The sequence below is a fragment of the Heteronotia binoei genome, chromosome 3 (genome assembly GCF_032191835.1).
Source record: "Heteronotia binoei isolate CCM8104 ecotype False Entrance Well chromosome 3, APGP_CSIRO_Hbin_v1, whole genome shotgun sequence".
Taxonomy (NCBI): domain Eukaryota; kingdom Metazoa; phylum Chordata; class Lepidosauria; order Squamata; family Gekkonidae; genus Heteronotia; species Heteronotia binoei.
Window position 1 is genome coordinate 81,732,634 of NC_083225.1, and position 21,100 is coordinate 81,753,733.

At 41.6% G+C, this 21,100-nt stretch overlaps 1 protein-coding gene across 3 annotated transcripts in view; it reads right to left on the reverse strand.

Moving 5' to 3' along the window:
• The window catches only part of DMD (dystrophin), a 1,885,017-nt gene that overhangs the window by 433,321 nt on the left and 1,430,596 nt on the right, over window positions 1–21,100 (reverse strand). The gene's annotated exons all lie outside the window — the stretch shown is intronic.

A 21,100-nucleotide genomic window follows, 5' to 3' on the forward strand; every position in this document is an offset into this window, starting at 1 on the left:
TTTGAGGCCACCTATATATAATCTTCATGGATCATGAAAGCATCACAAAACATCTGATTATATGAAAGGTGTTTTAATGACTACAGACACAATCCAACCAGAGTAATCAAATTTAACAGTGCAATCATAAGCAGAGTTGTGTGGTGGAAAGTGCCATTGAGTCAAGGTGACTAAGCGCAATCCGCAGCAAAGTTACATCAATGCCTTCAACGTATTTAGAAGTGTACAAATAGAGATGCACCTTTCTAAATCCATTGAAGTAACTCTCTTTAGGATTGCACTTGTTCACCTTAATTTCAGTAGAAGAGTTGATCACATATTTCAGTTTCTCAAATTGATATCAATGATATTTAAAGGTGCTTAACTTTTGCATTAAATCAAATCTGTAATGAAAAAACATGTCACCTTTTAAATAAGGTCTGATTATTTCTTTTGTGTTACTGAATTTGGTTTTGTTTATTCCTTTTAAAATATGTTTCTTTGTAAGACATGCTTCTTTGACTGATACAGAAACACTGCATTTAAAAAAAAACCAAAACCAAAACACCCTGGAATTGTAAAGCAAACCTTCAAACACAATGCACATCGATGTGTGAAGGTCAATGATCATGCAAAAGTAGCTGTGGCTTTATCAGCAGCAGAACATATTAGGCCATAAACAATTTTTGTAGAGCTGAAGCAGCAAGGCTCAAGAAGTGAGCAGTTTATTCATTGTAGACGGAATTTTTGCTGAACACTGATGTATTATAGTTGCTCTGAGAATGGATGAAACCCTTTTTCCTTGTCCTCATCCTGTTAACATGAAGCATTTGGAAAATCTGCAGATAAACTATCTAATAGCTATCATTACAAAAATAAATATCAACAACTTCTGCAGTATAAATGAATCCTCTCCATTTTGACTTTCCAAGAAGTAAAGCCAAAATTCTCTTGCCACTGAAAGGAATATTAATGGCACATTGTTCCAACACTTAATTGTCAATTATGCAAGAAAAGCCACAAAATCTATTCAAAATCGTCTCCCCCCCTTAATAGGAAACTTAACCATATTAATATGATTACAGGGTAACATTCCAGTCTATGTTCAAAGTTATCAAGAACACCTTCAGCAATAGGTTTTTCAGATATTCTTTTATTGATTGATTTTTGCCATTTATTTTGTCTCTCTAAGCAAAGACATCAACTTTGTTTTTCTTGAACACTGGGTATCAGGACTCTCTACAATGAATTCTGCATTATAAATGGCCTGCACCAAAGTTTCCAGAGTTGTCACATAAACTACTGAATGTGCATATATGAGGTAAAATGCCTGCCGCCACTTTCTCATCCTTCATCCCAACATGAATGTTCGTTACCCATGCTTTCATTATATGAAAAAGACTTAGGAGACAGATACATCAAGCCAAAGGGCATACATTCCATGCAGACATGTGTCTCAGCAATTCTTATTTTAAAAATAACTCATTATCTGGAGTCCACAGTGTGCCAACCACCATCTTAAGGAAAAAATGGAGCCAAGCACCAGCTCTATCTTTATCCCATTAAAATAGTGGATAGAGTTTATATCAAAGCTCTGATCCTGAAACAGGAGCACAAAAAGTATTCTTGACTGATTTTAAAATAGAAGCTGGAGAATCACACTGGCACCTGAGTGGTTCTTTGATGAAAGAACCTGAAGTATAATAGGACTGCTGCCTGAAACATTGATTGACTGCTAATTAGGCATCAACTGACCATTTAAAAATGTGTGCCTTTCTATTCTCAATGGGTCAAATGACACATTTATTAAAATATTCACACCCCTTTTTGAGTCTGAATGGACCCCCCAAAGGCATCTTTCAGTCACTAGATCAGTTAAAATGCATCCATATAAGCAGTACCACTCTTGCTTCCCAAAGAGCATGCAGCAGCATAGATATGATGAGCTGACATAAGATAAATCATGGAACATTTGCTTATATTAAATCTCCACTTCAAAACACTGTCTTCATAAAACCACACACTGAACTTCAGAAGACAAAAAAAAAAGAATCAGAGTTAGACGAGATGATCTCAAAGAATGGGTAGATCCATGAAAGAAAAGGTGATGTTGGAGATATCCAGCTACTAAATTATTTAGGGCTATAAAGATTATTAACACATTTAGTTGAGCCTGGAAACACACTGGAGACCAACAAACATGTAATAGTGCAGATATGACATGGTCCAACCACCTGCCCACCAAAAGCTGAGCATCTGTGTTTTGAGCCATTTGAAGTTTCTGAGAATATTTCAACAACAACGTACACTGAATGCATTATAATATTATGGAAGCCACACAGTCCCATAGCTAGAAAATTTTAGGTGGCGGGGGGGGGGGGCAAGGGATAAAATTTTATGTAGAGGGGCTTTGATCGATTCCCCTCTAGCTTTGTCCCTGTCTCACAGTCCTCTTCTCCATGGTGCTTCTGTCCAATTTCGCACAAACTGCTGTGGGGCTGCAACTCATCCTGCCTCTTTAACATGGCAAGCAAGATCCTCTGAAAATTGGTTTCTCTTGCCACAGGAAAGAGGCAGGGTGAATCGCAGCCCCGCGGCAGCTTGTGTGAAATCTGATGGAAACGCTGCAGAGAAGAGGAGCATAAGACTGGGACAAGACTAGTGGGGAACTGGTATTTGTGTGGCAGCTGGATGCAAGAGTCCCTCCCCTGAGAAGGCTGACTGAGCCCTGCTGTTTTCCCCATCTCTGCAACTGTAGGTTTGGGGGAGGAGAGGAGACGGCAGCAGGCGAGCTCCAGCATCAGACAGCACTTCCTTATCCCAGAGAAGGGAGGAGCGAAGAGAAAAGAGGGTGGCTCACGGCTCCTCCAGCTTCCTGCTCTTATTCAGATGCATGGCGTTCTGACTCAGGACAGAACAAGAGAAGGAAGTGCCAGGGCAAAGAAGGAAAGAGGACAAGTGCTTGTCACTTGTTGCTTTTGCTACCCCCACTGCTGCCAGCAGGACCCCTGGCTACTGTCAGCCTTGGCAGTGGAAGAAGGTGGAAGCAGTGTTGCTGCTTGATCGGAGCAGTGGTGGCGGGTGTTGCCTGCTTGGAGCAAAGGCAGAGATGGAGTCCAGCAGCATTGCTAGTAGCAATTAACTACAGAAGCAATGCTGCTTTTCAGAGCAGTGGCAACAAGTGGCAGTGAGTGATGGGGGACAATATTGGAGAGGTCATACATATGGAAAGGGAGTTTGATTGAAGGGGCCCAGTTGAGTAATTATAATCAGATAACACTTCTCCAGGAACGGTTACATTAGTCTAAGCTGGACAAAGCCACAAACAAGCCATTCTGGAGCAAAAGTGGAAAAGACACAGAACTGCTACATTTGACTGTTCAGAGGGAATACAACTGCATCTAACTATGGCCCTATGGCACTTCATGGAATCATCTATTTCTCCCAACAAATAGAACATGTGGATTAAGTTTCATCTCGTTTGTCCTCAACTAGCCCTAATGGCATGAGTTGGCCTAATACATTTGTGCTTATTTATTTACTTCATCTATACTCAACTTTCTCCCCAATGAGGACTCATTCTCCGTCCCTCTATTTTTTCCTTATAATGACCCTGTGAGGTAGATTAGGCTGAGTGTGTGACTGACTCAAGGCCACCCAGCAAGCTTCCTTGGCAGAATGCGGATTCAAATCTGGGTCTCCCAGATTCTTATCTGATACTCTAACCACAACACAATGCAGATGCTGTCTCCTTGGACATGCTAAAAATTAACAATGATATGATGCATCAGCTCAAACCTCTGGAGAATCTCTTGTAGTTGTTTTATTGACAGGCATAGAAAAGTATCAGAAACAAGAAATAACTTTTCAGAACCCTGCAAACTAAATATCATCTGTTACAGTATCAGACCTCTAGTAGCACCTGGTTTCCTGCCTTGGCTAAATGATCCACAAGGACCTCACTGAGAATAATCAAGATGCCATAAGGCTTATCCCTGCCTTTGGCAAGCAGATATTCCTAGGTAGGGAGAAGAATCAAAGGGGAAAGATACCGTTTGCTTATTGTCTGCTTGCTCTTACATAGCCCATTACTCTTCCACTACCACTTTCCCAGCTTTGCATTGTACTAACAATAGTAAGAAACTAAGAATCAATAATGACATCCTCCATTGTATAATTCAGCTCTGCAAAACAGCTGTTGTTCTTTAAGGTGTCACCAGAATGTTGTTTTTGCTGGAATTTGATATCTGTAACAAACTTTTTAAAAAACAGTGAAAATATTATTTATGCTTATCTATATTACAATGTTTTAGTTTTAATAAAATGTCTTGGGTTGATGCTTCTGCCCCTGCACTTGCCTCACCAAAGCTGCACTGCCCCAGAAAGCCCCAATGCTGGAGAAGTCATCTGTCAAGTCGCAGCAGGTGTGGCCATGATGGAGTCAACTCAGGAGTCAGACAACTTGAAGGAGCCCAGCTGGCTATCAAAGCATGCTCAGCAGCAGAAGCCAACCCACCCAAGTTCCTACAAAAGATATCCCTTGAACTAGGACACAGGGGAGCTCTGGTAAAGGGTCAGGGAGTGCAAGCAGCACTGACCTTTTTAAAGGAGAATGGGTGGGACAGGCAGCCCTTTAAAGATAACCAGGGAGAAGGACCAATGAGCTCACCAACCCAAGATAAGGATCCATTTGCCCAGGGGCATGTCACTCCCCAAGGATCAGCCCTCCCTGGGGAAGCATTTCAAAAATGTTCCAAGGAGCAGCCAGGGAAAAGGAGCCAGACCCATTCCCCTGCAGATAGGAATAGGTAATTGGCAGAGCAAAGCATGGGGATTTGTTCTATTTTTACAAAAATATAAACATGAACATTAGTGTACCGTTGTTAGTAATATATTTTCACAAGCAATGCACATTATTCTCAAAAATTATTCTCTCATCCTCAAAATAAATTTCTAATGGCACTATATAGATCTTGGCAAACTTGTGTCAGATTTACATACACTTTATTACTCATTATTCAGATCAAAATATGCACTACCTTTGTATTTATTTACAATACTTAAATCTGAACAATTAGTTTGCTATGAATTATGCATTGAACTTACAAGAAATAACAGAAGGCTAGTGTGACAAAAGACATGAAAGGGAACAAAAGGCAAAGAAATGAGGTTGAGAATCTTTACTTCATATACTATGCTAAAAAGTTTAGATCATACTTTCATCTTTTAAAAAAGATCTGAATACGTCATAAACTGCAATGTTTTAACTTATTAGCAACTATTTTCTTTCAATCTGAAAATAAATTAATTATTTAGGCATAGTTTAACAGAATGATTGCTAAAAAAAGTTTGCATGACCAAAGAAAAGTAGGTCTATTCATTTAGGGAACATTGCATGATAAGCTTTCTTTATAATTTTAATTTAATTTAATTTATATCCCACCCTCCCCGCCAAAGCAGGCTCAGCAACTTGAACAAGCAACTTGAAATAACAACTATATCGAAGCTTTCTTAGCAATACTGACAGAATTGACAGAAAATCTTACTAGCAACTTAGCAAGAAGTGTGCATTTTAATTAAGAAAATGAATTTCAGACTAAGAGGCTTATAGGCCTTTCATTCATTTTTCTTACTGTGAAATGTAAGAAACGTAAAAGGGGATACAATCTGTCACGGCAAAGGAAATTTCTTACCCAAACAGGTTATGGTTTTCTTGAACTGAAATAGTACAACTGAGCATGGCATATATTTCACTGACAACTGCAGAAAATATTCTAAATTAATAAAGAATCATTCTGTGAACATGAAAAGAAAATTGCAGACCAAACATAATCCGGCACTTTCCTGGCTGCACCGCTGAGGCCGGGGGCCATGTTTGCTTCCCCAGATGGAGGGGAGGCTGATACGTTCTGCTGCCCATATGGGGATCGGTGAAGGGGTGGGCACTGAAGGCTTCATAAGCCCTAGCCCCGCCCAAGAGCACACAGTTGCTCTTGCTTCTCGGCCTGTTAGGACGCTGCTCAGCATTCTCCTGCTAGGCCAATTGGGCCTGCAAAGGTCTGGGAAGCGGCGACGGAGATTGGCGCTTGATTAGCAGCCGTGACTGGGAGCGGAGCATCATGGGAGTCAGCAGTGGTGATAGTCACACTTGGTGAAGGGTGGCAGCGGGGAAGCAATCAACTTGGTGCCTCTCCCCACCCCCACCACCCCTTTTCGCTCCGGGTCATTTCGGTGCTGCCAGCCTTTTCTTCGGGAGAAAGCGGCCAGGCAGGTGAGGCTTGATAGCGGGTCCCTAGTTTGGCCCACCCTCTCGCTCTCCTCCCATGCCTTCCCCCACTTTAAGGGGACCCTGTTGCATTGTTATCACTCCAGCATCGGTAGCTTTCTTGGGGGGGGGGCAGGTATCCTCACTTGCCCTTGCTTGGGCTGTTACCATGGGCCCTAAGAAGGGACAAGGTGTTCTCAAGGGGAAACATACTGTTAAGAGGCTTGCTGGGCGCAGCAACCAGGGGGCCAATGCCCCAGGGGAAGATGAGGAAGCCATTACTAGACAGGCCATTATAGACCAGTTAGCTGCCTTGGAACGTGTTAGAGGTGTGGAAGTGGGGCCTTCCAACCTGCCCAAGGGCCGGAAGGTTGCCAGGTCCTCTACAAGAGCGTTCAAGAAGGAGGTATTGGGGAGGCTTTCTGCTTTACAGAAGAAGCCTGATGACAAGGATGGTGATGAAGCAGACGAGATGGAGCCAGAGAAGGAGCAGAGGAATTCCAGGTGGGGGCCATCGATTCCAGGTGATTGGAACCAGGATCTAGCCAACCAAGACATGGCCTGCTGGTCACCATGGCAGTGACTACTACAAAAGTGGAAGGTGGGAAAAGTGGAAGGTGGGTCTAAGGAAATGCAACAGAGTGCAGCTTGGCCATGGGAACAGCTGCCTCCGGCTTCACTGAGTATGTCATACATGGCCGAGTGAGCTATGGGGACACAGGGTCTGAGTGGAGTCAGTCCACCGCTAGGCAAGCCAGCTATTGCTGAGATTGATACTTCTTGTGGGCCTAGTCAATTTTTCAGGTGGGGTCCCACGCAGTTTCCCAGTCAGATTAAAATGCTGCCACCTAGTGGTGGAGTGCCTGCTTTGCTGGGAACCTCTGGTGTGCTGCCATGGGGTCAGCAACCACAGCCACTCATGCATCAGGGTTGATCATATCACCTTTTGGGCGCTTGGAGTTTTCCCCCAGCCCCCTATAGGACAGTGCCCTTCCAGTGCTGACCTTTTGGGGATACTGCCATGCCACTGAGGGACCACCTTACGGTGGCCACCCGGGAGAAGATATTAAAGGGTGAATATGTGGACGTATTTGGCCTCCTTTACTGTGAATTAGAAAAAAAGAGAAGGACCTCAATGACAAGGATAAGGAGAAATTAAAAAGAAGGAAAGTTGAGCTGAACTGGGCTAATTTGCTACCAGGTTTCTTAATTTATGCGGGGGTGATAGTGCATGCTCAGCCTTTATGGGCGGCATCACTTTTTCAATACTGTGATATAATCTATAAAGCGTACACAGACTTCTCAGGTGCTGCATGGCTGCAGTATGGCGAGGAGTTCTGTATGAGTGCAACATTGTACCCCAACGTGTCATGGGACCAAATTAATCAACAGCTTTGGCTGCAGTTGATGTCCCCAGCCAAGCCAAATGCCGGTGATCAATCGGATAGTGGCCATTTAGTCAGCAAGCAGGCATCAACCCCAGGACCCCGCTCTTCAGCAGGGCAGTTGGTTCAAACCCGACTATTATGCTGGGAGTATACATCTCAGGGCGTGTGCACCAGAGAGACGTGCAAATACAAGCACAAGTGTCCACTATGTGATGGAGCACATGCCTTCTCAGCATGTAACAGAACAAAGCCCAAGGGTAGTAGCAAGCGGCCTGGGGGTGCTGCACAGCATACTGGTAAAGGGACCCAGTCCCATCAGACTGAGAGTGCTTAGGCAGTTTCTGTCTGGATACCCCAAACCAGCTGACTCGGGTTCCTGTTATGGCAGCTAATTTGCGGTCAGTAGCAGAGCTGCAGCACGTTGTATGGGAAAAAATTGCTAAGGAGTGCGCTGAGGGACGCATTTTGGGCCTTTTTGCATCTCCTCTGGTGCTAAATTTACAGGTGTCCCCATTGGAGGTCGTGCCCAAAAAGGCAGTGGGTGATTTTTTCTTGATTCACCATCTGTTTTATCCTCAAGGTAGGTCAGTGAATGATGCTATTCCTGACTGTCTGTATTCAGTCCATTACACTTCCTTTGACCAAGCGGTCAGGGCTGTACACTGCTGTGGGGTTGGTGCTGTGTTGGCAAAATGTGACATTAAGTCAGCATTCCGCCTTCTCCCAGTTCACCCCAGCAACTTTGAGTTGCTGAGGTTTACGTTTGAAGGCCAATATTACATGGACAGAGCACTCCCAATGGAATGCTCTGTGTCATGTTCCGCCTTCGAGTGCTTCAGTACCTTCTTGGAGTGGGCCCTTAGGAACAGAACGGGGGTCAGAGGATATGGTTCATTACCTTGATGATTTTATGTTCACTGGCCCTGCTGGGTTGGGGCAGTGTGCCTGCTTACTAGAAGCATTAGTCAGGTTGGCCGGGGAACTGGGCATTCCCCTGGCGCATGAAAAAACTGAAGGCCACTCCCCTGTTTTGACCTTTCTAGGCATCCAATTGGATACTATGCAGCAAGCTTCATGGCTTCCTGCAGATAAGGTCTCTGGGCTGAGAACTAGATTAGCTGCCTTGAGGGGCAGGCATAAGGTTTCCCTCTTTGAGCTACAACAAATAGTTGGCCATCTTAACTTTGCATGCAAGATGGTGGCCCCCGGAAGGGCCTTTTTGAGGCAGCTGTGCGACACCATGGGCACCTTATGACTTTCGCACCACCAGATGTGGTTGACTAGGGGCATGCAGAGTGACTTGGAGGTTTAGGGAAAGTTTTTGAAATCCTTTAATGGCATCTCCTTCTGTAGGGATGACATGCGGATTGAAGCCGAGCTTCAGGTCACTTCAGATGCGGCAGGTACCATCAATTTTGGGGTGTACTTCTGTGGGCACTGGTGTACAGAGGAGTGGCCTAAGGAATGGTTGGCCACAGGCATCTGTCAGAACTTAATGTTTTAGAGTTTTCCCCCCATGGCAGTATGACTGTGGGGGAAGGACATGGCCAATCACGTTGTGCATTTTTGATGCGACAACATGGCAGTCATGCACGTGGTAAACACCCTAACATTGAAATCTGAGCTTGTTATGAACTTACTCAGGGCATTTACGCTGGATGGCTTGCATTTGAACATTCTGTTCCTAGCCAAGCATGTTCCTGGGGTCTATAATGGGTGGCGGACACTGTCTCATCAACAGATGGAGAGGTTTTGACATCTGGCTCCAGAAGCAGATCCCATGACAGCACGGATGCCCCAGGAGTTATGGCGCCTTGACGAGTCAAGGCAAATAGAGCTATTCAATTAGCTCTGGTGCCTAGCACTAGGTGAGCATATGACAGAGCTGCAGCCCCGTTTGGCACTTTCAGAGCACAGGTAGGGTTGCGAGAAGCATGGCACATCCATTGCACAGCTTATGCAATACTGCATGTATTTAAAGGGCAGGGGCCTGGCAGTTAAATCTTTAAGAGCCCAATTGACTGCCCTGGCCTTTGCCAGTAGGGCCCAAGGATTTTCAGATAATACTGGTGATTTCCGATTAAGGAAAATGCTAGAAGGGTGGGTGTGCGAACTGGGCCCAGTGTCGATCCCAGGCAGCCAATTTTCCCATTGGTCTTTAAGGAGCTCTATGGATCGTGGCCAGGGGTGTATGTGTCAGAATTTGAAGCCACATTTTTCCACGCTGCATCCCTGACAGCATTTTTTGGGGCCCTACAGGTTAGCGAGTTAGTGGTCCGGTGTCGGGGTGACATGTCGGCTTTGGCAGCGGGTGACATTCAGTTCGTTGGCAAGCAGGTCACCATTAAGATTAGGAGGTCTAAAATGGACCAGGCGCAAAAAGGTTCTGTCCTGGTTTTAGGCCCTTGCAATCAGCAGGAGCTCTGCCCTGTGCACCCCTTGGGAGAATACGTGGTGATCAGGGGTGATTCTGTCGGCTACTTCTTTTGCCATGAGGATGGCTCACCTTTGCCTAAATTTCAATTCTAGGCAGTCACTGCCAGGGCCCTGGAAAAATTGGGGTTGGAAGGGGTCAAGTTTGGCACCCATTCTGTTTGGATCAGGGCTGCATCCACTGCAGCGGCCTTGGGGTACCCAGGTCCTGAGATTCAGCGGTTAGGCCAATGGTGGTCATCAGCCAACCGCTCCTATGTTCACCCCTTGGCAAACAGCCAGGGAGATGTTTGTTAAAGTTGCCCCATTGGGCCTTGGTTACCTGTTCTGTTTTTTCGTTTTTGTGCTGTGGCTCAGCTGGGGAGAAAGAGGATCCTCATCAGCAGGCACAGCATGGTGTTCTGGGTGGCCCATCAAGTCCGGTGGACTCCGATTGGGTCGCAACTGGGGTAAGCGAATGGGCCATTGTTGAATGGCAGGGGCACCATGGCCTCCGTTGGGCTGGGCTCCTGCCACTGTTGTTTCAGGGTGATCCACCTTGGGGGGGAATGACCTTGTTCTCCTGAAAGGGAAAGCTCTCTCACTTCAGGCGCTGGAGGATTTCCATGCCATTCAGCGCAGGTGACCGGGGGTATTAATCCTATGGTCAGCCATTCTTCCCCCTTGAGTTTGGTGAGCAGCATGGGAGCCAGTGGGGGTGGATCGGGCTAGATGGAAGGCGAATAGGGCCATACAGAATGTCTTGGAGGGTGGTCTGCAAGTTTACTTATCTCATCTGGAGATTTGGGCAAGCTGAGCTGAATTTTATAGGGGCGATGGGGTCCACTTGTTGGTGTTGGGGAACAGGGGCTTTCTAGAGGACCTACGGTGTGGGCTTCAGGTGGCTCTGGGCCACCCAATGGGCATGAGAACTTAAGCTGAGGCTTGATGCTGGCGGTGGCTGGAGTTAGGTGGGGCATATCTGCTGATCCGGTGAGCACCCTGGGTCCTCCCTGTTTTGGGCTTCTGGTCGGCTTGAATGGCAGCTGGGCTGTATGGCTGTCTGTCTGGATGGCCAGCCAGAGGTTGCCCTTGCCTTGTAAGACTCCCTGGTTGGGAAGGCTGGGAAGATGGGGGGCAACCATAACTCAGCTGCCCGGTAATAGCCACTGTGATGGCTTACGCTGGGAGCAGGGTGGCTCGCCCTATACAGGATGAGGCAGGGTATGGTGTACCCTGTGCTCATCTTGTTTCAGTTTGCCCCACACAGTTGAAATATGCTAACAAAGTGGCCCTGTTTTTCTCCCAACATACGTGTCTGCCTCATTATTCCGACTGTGGGAGCAAATCAAACATAATTATTCTCACTAGCTCACACTTATTCAAGGTATAAGTTTTTGTGTACAAGCACATTTCTTCAGATACAGAAGTGTGCTTGCACATGAAAGCTTATACCTTGAATATAATTTTGTTGGGTCAGGGAGTACCTCTGGACTCAAACATTCTTCTGCTGCTTCAGAGCAGCATGGCTATGTACCTGAATCTAGCCCAGTTTTGTCAGAGAATGGAAGCTATGCAGATTTGGCTATGGTTAGTTTTGGAAAGGGAGAGATCATCAAGGAAGACAGGGTAGTTATGCAGAGGAAGGCACAGAGGAAGGTGATGGCGAACCACATCTTGGGATTGTCATGAATCAATAGCAACTTAATGGCACATAAACATAAATAAGTAATCAAATTATATCATATTCAATATGGACATTTACACTGAAAACTGATATCACAACAGATAAGAAAATAATCTTATACCAAATCAAACTATAGTGAAATAAGAGAGATAATCAGAAAGATTCTATACTACTCACAATTATCTGAACAGTGGATGATATGAAAAAGTATATAGTGAATAAAAAAGAATAGCAATATACCAGGAACCATTTTATGGTGAGGAATTTAAGATGATTTTTTTTTTGCATTAATTAGTTCCCCTTTCACAAAGTATTTGTGTATTCATTACTGGAAATGAGGAAACTAAAATTTCATACATATACAAAAATAACCCTCCCCCTAAAAAAAAATTGTCAACATCAACTAGAGATCTTAATATTACACTCCTCAAATCCAAATCCTTATCACTTGACACTGGAGTTCTACTCTTGAATAACAGGTTCAAGGAAGGGAGGAAGGAAGGGACGTTTTAATTTGTGTAACTGACAATTCTTCAAGATAAAAGATATAAGAAAAGGAGAACAAAGGAATCCACAAAATAAATACTTGGTTAATGTATTCTATTACACTCTTACCTCAGTATTCTTAAAATGCTTTATATGAATTTGTCTGAAAGTTTTATACAAAAAAGGGTCACATAAATATAGCTATTAAACTCCTTTCCTTACAGAGAAATATCTCATGTTTCTACTGCTCTTATTACTGTAAGGGAGGGTAGTAACCTTATATGTGTGGCCCTATAGATAGATCCCAGGAGGCAGCCGTGTTGGTCTGAAGCAACAGAACAAAGCAGTAGACAAGCGCACCTTTAAGACCAACTAAGTTTATTCAGAATGTAAGCTTTTGTATGCTCTTAAGCAGACTTTATCAGACAAGTGGGAATGGAAGCAGAAATTGTTAATATGTGGGCAGTGTGGAATCATGGGAATGTTTTAGCAGATTAAAAGAATCACAAATAGGGATCTGTGTTTGTTGAAAAAACAGGAGTGGAGGGTGATAAAAGGCAGAATACTGTCGCAGGGGAGCCATAAATCTAGGTAACATTCTGGCTTTGTTAGTTTAAACAGAGGGCATGGTTTCTCAAAAGATTATAGCATCCATATAGTTTGCCATAGGACGGGTTGGTATATGCAATATCCCCTATGTTAGCCCATCATGTTTTCAATTACAGTCTACAACAGCAGCATCAGTAGACTCCACCTGAATGTGAATGTAATGCTAACTGACATCTAGCTACATCAAGCAGCCCCAGGACAATAGATTTCACAGTTAGTTTCCTGACCTTAAGGAATCTAGCAAACCTGAAGACAGCACTTGCACTCTCACATTGTAGACAGACTGATGGATTCAGATGGACTGAAAGGCTGGACTATGATAGGCTTATATTGCAATGGACAGCAATGTAGAGAATGCATAAGCTATGGCTTTTGACTCTTGGACTTAAGGTTTGTGCCATCTAACACAGGGCTTGAAAATGTGTTAGTTAAGCTAGTTTTCTTGGTTTTTTGCTGTGTGGTTTTAGAACATTGTGTTGCCTGTAGATTAAACATTTTGTTTTGACATAAATTAAATAAAGCTTCACATAAATTTAAAAAATAAGGAAGAGTTTGATTACTTGAGTACGAAAGCCCTGGGGATCTACAGGGTTCAGCCTTGAACTCCTTGACAGACAATTTTTACAGGAGGAAAAAAAGCCATTGTACTATGATCCCTGTCTATACAATAATTATTTCCTTTTAGTAACCAAAATCACAGTAGGAAGAGCTGGGTTGTCAGAATTAGAAGGAAAACAAGAGAGAAGCCTGAAAAAAGTAACAGAGAAGGGAAGATCCCACTCAATTCCTCATCCATAGCTGCTGACCTCCTTCTGCTCTGCTTTCTCTCTCTCCCACTTGGTCTGTTTACCCGCCTAAGTTCCTTTTACCCTTGCTCACTTCATCTTCTTTTCTGCTTTCATTCAGTTGCCCAATTAGGCATTCTTCTTCTCTGTCTGCCTGCCAACCAATCTTCACTATCCTGTCTGCTGGCCAACTCCTGACAATTGCTGAAGGCATGTGGGAGGGTGCAGATGAGTTGTAGAGGCAAGTTGGAGCCAGATCGATTTCTCCCTCTTCACTTGTTCCAGGTGGCCATCACCGTCATATTTTTGCATGACATTTTGGTTATCTGCAGCAACCCACAGCATTGCTGACACTTCGTGATCTTTCCCCATAAATCTGAGGATATATGGAAGGGCAGTGACAATTGTTGTGTGTGTGTGTGTGTAAAGTGCTGTCAAGTCACTTCTGATTTATGGTGACCCTATGAATTAATGACCTCCAAAACACCCTATCATTAACAGCCTTGCTCAGGTTTAGCAAACTGAGGGCTGTGCAGGGCCAGAGTCCATTCTATTCTATAAGCCCATAAGATATATTGGGTCCTCAAGGGGGCACTATTTTTAATTTTGCTCCCCCCCTCAAAAACATGTAGATTCGGTCCTGGGGCTGTGAATTCTTCGATGGAGTCAATTCATCTAATGTTGGGTAGTCGTTTTTCTCTGCTGCTTTTAACTTTTCCTTGCATTATTGTCTTTTCTAGTGATTTCTGTCTTCTGTCTGACTTTGGTTATGTTTAAAATAGATATTCCTGAAAGCAAAAGATACAAGTCTTTCATTTTCCTATAGACTGGCAAATTTAACCCAACATCTGGATCAGGTTTTGGGAAGAAGCCCAAGGAGCCAAGACAAGGTATCAAAGAGAAGGACAGAGTGAAACAAAAGCTCAAGGAATAAAATCTGTCAGGAAACAAAGCTCCCTTGGCAACATATAAACAAATGGGAAAACTTGTATATACAAAAACACATTTAATGTGCATAAAGCAATAATAATTCCACCTTTAAGGGAAGAAAATGTGAGCATGTTGAGTTTTGCATTCTTAACCATATTCTAGAATGTATCACCCTTGAGATTTCAGAGTAAGCACTAGCAGTGTAAAAAAAAAAGTTTAGAAATTACTTGAGTAAAATTCATTTAAGAGAAATCTTGGCCTCCAAGACACTTAATTGTAAACCAATTATCAAAATAATTAGGTTTTTAAGGCACTTGCTTTCTTACTCTTAATTACTGCAGCAACTAAATTACTAAATTGTTGCAGCAATTACTGCAACAACTAAAATTAGTAAGGGTGAAATGCACTGATGGCATTACATGAGTGCAATTAAGAGTCACAAAGGACGGTATTAAACTGTTAGCACACTTTTTATTTGAAATCAGCATCACTAGAGGCTGAGTGTGGTAGCCTTTCATCACTATTTCCTCCTACAGTGCACACTTCCCAGCCATAGTTTTATACATGTTTCTTCATTTCTAAGGGATGTAAGGATTCAGTTGAATTGATTGAATGATGCTGGGTGGTAATAATAGTAAAAAGATATTTTCATATAAGCATTGGCAAAACTGTAACAGGCACACTCAGACGATACAATTGTTAATAAAAGTACACTACAATTTTGTTTATTGTAAATAAAAGTACAATTGTAAATGAAGGTACACTAGAATTTTGTTTACAAGGTTCTCCTTTACTTAGATTTTTCTGTATGGCTGCCATGCTTTATGTTTCTCGTATCAATAAATTGTTGCATGCATTATGCTTGGGTGATGAATTAGAGGTAAGAGATTATAGAAACATATTTTTAAAATTTTGTTTTGGATTGCACTTATTTTAAATATAAATTAGTACCTCAAAGTAATAGTTGCGAATAAAAAGACAAATGTTCCAGAAAATGAGAGGATGGGGGGGGGGGAAATATTACTACACACTGGATAACTATGTCATCAGCCTGAGGTCCTTTCGGATAAACAAACAGGTCGGTGAGGTTTGATACTGACAACATTGCAGTTATTCTCTAACCTTTGCCAACATTCTCTCTTTTTTTCAGAATATATATGCAATAGAAGTTTTCACTGTTTCATAGCCAGACTTACAAAGGCCCCACTGGTGGTGAGAGATCCCTCACCACCAACAGTTGCTTCACTATTACCACTCAGCTGGCCAGCAAGGGGAATTAGCAGGAAATGGGGGGGGGGAACATTCCAATGCACTGACATCACTCATGCATTTGAAGTGACACCAGCATGTTGCCAGGCAACACCGGGAATGCTCTGACATTTGGGGAAAACTCTGTAGTTTGACCATAGTGTTGACTAAATTCCAGAGCAGCTTTGGCATCCCTCAGTGACATGCTGAGGTCGCTTCTGGGTACATGGGAAGGGACATAAGTGCATCACCAGCAACATCACTGCATCACAAGTAGCTAAGTCACCTGCTGGTTGCTAGGAAGGATCTGACAACCCTAACAGCCACTACAGGTACATAAAAGGCAGAAATGTTTGATGTGCATCCTTTTCAAGTCAACATTATGAAATGTGAGATAGTGCACCTGCTGAAATTAACTCTTGAGTGTACTAAAAGGTAAATAAGCCTGCCTTATATTAGCTATTTTCAGACATTACACTCCTGGCATTCTGAAGGCAGATATAGAATCAACACACTTCCAATACAATGACTGCTGTTTCTCCCAAAAGAGGATTTTCTGCCTCATGAGGATTTTCCAGAACTTTTATATAGACATATTGTCCCCGTCACAAGAAATGGCAAATGTGCATATCAGAAGGATCATATGCAGTATGTTTGTCCCATATGCCCAGTCAAAGGTAGTTACTGAACAGGGCTACTTTAAATTAGAAATCAAACTTGAAATTATACTTCCAGTAAGATCACTCGCACAATTCTGCGTAGCACTGAAGACAATGTTGGAGTGAATTTCATACACTAACTGCACTTTTGGGGAGCAGAATGCACAAAAAGGTATCTCTAGAACTTTTCCTTCACAGGATATTATCCCCTGCAGATTAGTAAACAATGTTCCCAACATGCAGCCATAGTTTTCTTCTGTAAACATTTAGTGTACAAACAACCCTTCTTGACAACCTGATCTTTTCTGATAACCTGGAGAACATTTACTTAACTGCAGAATAGATGTTTAAGCAGTAGAAAAATACACAAAGGTACAGTGTCAGAAATTACTAATTCAGATATTTTCTTTAAAATTTATGAAAACATGTTTTTAATATTGTAGGTTCAAAATAGTTTCTATTTGAAATAGAAAAAAATAAAAATAACTTCAAAAAGGAACAATACTGGTGTGAGATTCAGTATTAAAAAGGAAAGGGATGAACCTACTCAAGAGAAACTTTCTGCTTCATAAGAAAGCTTTTAAAAAAATAAGGTATTCATCTGTTTGTTTTGTTTTGGGCAGCTTTTGGCCCAATGCTACTTCATTTTCTCCCCTGATTTCCAAACACATATTTGTGCCTTCAGTTTTTACTTCAAGTTTTTTGCCCCCCTTCCATTTTCCAGTTCGTATGAGATCAATTTTACCCAATCTTTTCTAGAAGCTGATTTTGAGTCGACTTTTTCCTCATGCATAATTTCTTGTTAGTTTTCTTTGTCCTGCTCACTACCACTGGCTTTCAGCCCAGTTTTCACTGACTGGGTTGTCAGAATCATCAAACTACTCTTCTCCCTCACCCCAAAGATGAGAGTTTTTTGAGGACAATAAAATATTGATATATCATTTCCATAAAAGATGAAGCAGGTTCTCTGAATTCCTAGCTTTCATTGAAGAAGAAAACCTCTAGCCTCTTTTCTTGTAAAAATATAAGGGAAAAAGTCTTATCTTCACAATGGATGAGGCTAGAGATTTAAGTATTTTTAATGAAAGCTGGAATTCACAGAGCCTGCTTAAGCTATCATTACAAAAGTATATCTATATTTTACTGTCTTTTTAAAAAATGCAGCCATCATTATATTGATATAAGAATGGAAAACAACCGGAAAGGGGGGTGCACTGATGCCAACAATGACACCACCAATGACAACAGCACCTTCCCTTGAAGATCCTGATTATTTAAAGAACATGTGGAAGAAAATAAAGCCTTACAATGTCTTCCGCCACCACAACCAATTTTTTTTTTTGGGGGGGGGGATTTCTATTTTTCACCAGGAAGCTCATAGTGTCATACATGATTGTTCCGTCTCCATTTTATCTTCACAACAACAATGTGAAATTAGAGGAAGAGAGTATGTTACCAGTGTATACCCAGCAAGCTTGATGGTAGAGTGAGGATCTTAGCTTGGATCTCCCAGATACAATACCCTTAACTACCGCATGCAATGTTTTTCAACTCTCCCTTAATCCAGGTTGATTTGAACAACTATGCTGTATGAACTGGCATCCCACATGTACTCACTATGATGTTTATGATATCACTATTTTGCTATTCATACCATAAGCCACCTTGAATTCCTGTAGAAGAAAAGTGGCTAATAAATGTTTTAAATAAAACAATGAATAAATAAATAATACTGCTGGGTGGCTACAAAAGTGCTTTATTTGAGAAAAATAGGAAAATGCTTATATGTACTTATAAGAAATATCTTCCAGTATGAATTATATGGACTATTTAGGGGCTAGTCCTTCTTTGTATTGATGAGGAAGGTGGGTGCATTGGACTTCTAATTTCTTCCAACTCTATGATTTTATAAAGGAAGACGTGAGTATATATGAATCAATGAAAATAAAGGAATGAAGTTGTTGTTTCCCCTCAGAATCAAAACAGTACATCACATTTCAAAGTAACAATGCCAAATTTCTTCATCAGCTACAGAATGATTTAAATGGCATATGTAATTTCTTTTATACCCAGCTGTGACTATCAGAGAACAGAAGGCCACATTTTACAGGAAAAAACATGAATTTTTAAAACCAACTAAGCCTCTGTCACTTCAGAGTTTGCATTCTTGATTGCATTTGACATAATAATCATCATCATATTGCCCAACTGAAATCATGCTGACAGTACTGGAGTCAGGTCTGCTTCTTCCAATTAGCTTAAAATTACAATTTTGCTCTCTTCCAGGACATACATTTACATTTACTATTCCGCAGAGGTGTGTGGGGGGGGATGATGTGATGGATCAGTAATTTTACTTCCTAACTAAAACAATAACTATTTTAATTAACCATACCCATGTCAGGTAAATGTGCTTTGGGAAAAAAGCCACAAAACGCACACACACACACACACATACACTCGCATGCAGGAAATTATTGTACATGAGATTGTACAGGTAAAAACATCTAGAAATACAAAAACATGTGAATGATTCCTTAATTAAAAATGAAAGACACACAAAGGCAACCTTCAGAGTTAATCTTTGTTTCAATAGCTCCAGCTAAAAAGCTCCAAACCCCAAAACCTGATGCCCTCATTTTCTGTGACCAAAAAAACAGCTTTTATTATTCATTCAACAGCTACTTAACTTGTGCCTGTATACAAGACAAAAAAACAACAAAGATACAAAATAGCTTTTGAAGGCGAAAGGACCTAATAGCCCATGAGTTTCTATGGTTTAATTTGAAGGGCAATTATAACTAGAGTTTGTAGTCAGAGATTATGAGAATCTTTAAAAAAAAATGAGGGAGTAAATTGCCCAGATACCACCTTAATGAAGACACAAAACAACAGCTGGGGTTTAACTAGATAGTTTACTAATGGATTGATCAGCATCATTTTAAAGGAGATTGTGAACCACTATGTAATTTGGAGTGGAGGGCAGGATATAAATCCAATATCTCCATCATTTTAAAATACGTTCACATATTTAAGCAGGTGGTCCAGGCTAAGTAGCCTGTCTGGCTTTCTGGCAGATCCACCTGGACTCCAAACACACTCAGTATCTTTCACTGCTTCAGTAGGTTTATTTTTCAAATTTGTTTCATACATATCTGAAATAAATCTTTGAAGATCAAAAGTAAGTTACTTTTAGTTATGTCTGCTGATTCTATTTGACAAAACAAATATATTCCATATTTACAAAATAATCCAAGTATGGCAATCTCTGCCCTCCGGAATCATCTATAGTTACTATTACCTTAAATAAATGCACATTTAGTCCAGTTATATACACTTTAAAATTCAAGCTTATATTATTTTAAAATCTGTGCATGAGCCCTGTGTGATGTGCTTTTAAAGGATAAAAACCAACTGGAAACAGCAAGATGTCTGATTTTAAGCCTTTCATAAAATCAGACCAAAGAACCCCCTTTCCCCCTATTTGTATGCCATAAAAGACCATTTGAAAATATTTTACAATTTGTTTGTTCAAAAACTGAGCAGTTATATCAGAATATTTTATAAGCAGAGAACATAGTTTCTCGCTCTCTTGTATTGACTACTACTACTATTTTTACACCCTGATTTGGATGATCCAAGACAGCTAAGCAGGGTCAGCCCTGGTTAGTGCTTGGAAAAGAGACCTCCAAAAAAGTTCAGGGCCCCTGCACAGAGGAAGGCAATAGCAACCTACCTCTTAATGTCCACTGCCTTGAAAACCCTATGAATTTTCCAGCTATTGCTAATCAGTCATTATACTATAAATTTTTATATGTGTTGTTAAGGGAAATCTAACTTACAGTACATGTTTTTATCCAGTAAAAATGTTTTTTAAAAAAGTTTAAACCCTAGTAAATACAAAAAGCAGTTCAATGGCTTTTACCAGCATTTTAGCAGCCTAGCAGGAGCTCATTTGCATATTAGGCTACACCCTCTGATGCCAAGCCAGCCAGAACTGTGTTCCTGAGCGTTCCTGCTAAAAAAAAAAGCCCTGGCTTTTACAGATTGTGAAATGTATAAAGGCCCTAAGACTGAAGTGCTGCTGGTTAATAATAATGCCAACTAAGGACTGTGTGATCAGACTTTTCTGGATTGTTATACTCTCCCTTAAGTAAAAAAGTGTACTCTTCCTCCCCCTCTTGATTGACCAACATTGCTTGGGGTATACCTCTCAGTGGTAGGGGTGCAGAAGAATTTTGCATGTTCTTTTAAACAGAAAGACAAAACAATGACTATCAAATATGTATGACTTACAAACTGACTGAAAAAATAACATTGGTACTGATGTCTGACAAGGGTTTAGGGATTAAATATGTTGTTAACCTGCAATTCTGAGGGTGGGTAGGAAGATGTGCAATTAGAGCTGTATTTGCAAATAGAGGTATATATCTCTTCTGCAGCATGTATTGTTGCCTCAAAGGTAAACCAAATACAAAGATATCTAATTCAGAGTCCTGCAGACTTTAGTCTACTGCCACCCCACAAGAACACAATATTACCATCAATGCCACGAATTCATCTATTTATCTATTAAAATACAACTACTGCACTTTAAGGTGACTAAAAAATGAACAAGCCCTGACTTATAGATAACAGAAAACTAAAATTTT